Consider the following 1,070-nt stretch of genomic DNA (forward strand, 5'->3'; position numbering starts at 1 on the left):
GGACCTCGAACCGTCTGGAAAAAGCAAAGGGTGAAAAGGCCCCCTCTCCTGCCAGGGTCCTCCTCCCCCGCCATTTTGGACTCGCCGTCCCACCTTCTCTTTGGGGTTCGCCTCAGCTTCCGCCGGAGCAAGTGGGTCAGGCGTGGGCGGCGGGGGGGTGGTGGTGACAGGCGGGGGGGGNGGGCCCCGGCCTCTGTCTTTCGCTTCTGCGGGCTCAGCACCCAAGGGCGACTTTCCGTGTCTAGACTCGAGGACCCCGGCTCATCCCACCGCTCGCCCCTTTAATCCAGCTCCGGAAGCCTCTCGCCCCCGCTCCTGGACGGCTCTTCCCCGAGGTGCCGCCCATCTCCCGCTTCTTCCTCCGAGGCCAAGTGTGCACAACAAGTCTGTTTGGGATGCGGGAGGCTGTGGGGACCCCGGCCCCTGTGCCCCCGCGGCCGCGGCGGGCCCCTTCCTTCGTAGCGGCTGGAACAAGCCCGCGTTTGTGGCCGCGGTTATTATTTCAGGTGCGCTAACGGGATTGGAGGCCGCGGAGCAGCGTGTGCGGATTGAAGCGGCTCCTTCTCCGGGTTCCCGCAGCCGCCGGGTGGATCGGGAGTCACCGCCGGGCCCTGGCGGCCTCCCGGGGCAGCGCGGCCCGCCCTGCGTGCCCGCGCGGGCGCTCACACCGGGGAGAGAGGTGGGGGACCGGCGCCTGGGCAGGGAGGGGTGCGGGGGTGCGGGAGAGGATGGGGGACCCGCAAGAAGGGAGGGAGAGAGAGGCGCAGTGTCAGAGGCTCGGAGAGAGGGAGAGGAGACAGCGGCAGAAGCAGAGACAGAGTCGGGGAAACGGACGGAGATGGAATCTGAACCAGTCCTGTCCGCCTCGCCACACCAGCTTCGATAGCGAAGGAGAAACGCGCCCGTAACTCCCGCTTTCAGCTTCCGAGGGAGCCTCATCATAGACTTCTGCATAATTGCATATTGACTTTCCTAAATAGTTCAGCACAGCGGTTTGTTGCTTTCACTTGTTCAATCGCAAACAATTCCCTTGGGGAAAAGAAAAATGTGTGTGTGTGTGTGTGTGTGTA

The sequence above is a fragment of the Crocuta crocuta genome, unplaced genomic scaffold, assembly GCF_008692635.1.
Source record: "Crocuta crocuta isolate KB4526 unplaced genomic scaffold, BGI_CrCroc_1.0 scaffold113, whole genome shotgun sequence".
NCBI classification, from domain to species: domain Eukaryota; kingdom Metazoa; phylum Chordata; class Mammalia; order Carnivora; family Hyaenidae; genus Crocuta; species Crocuta crocuta.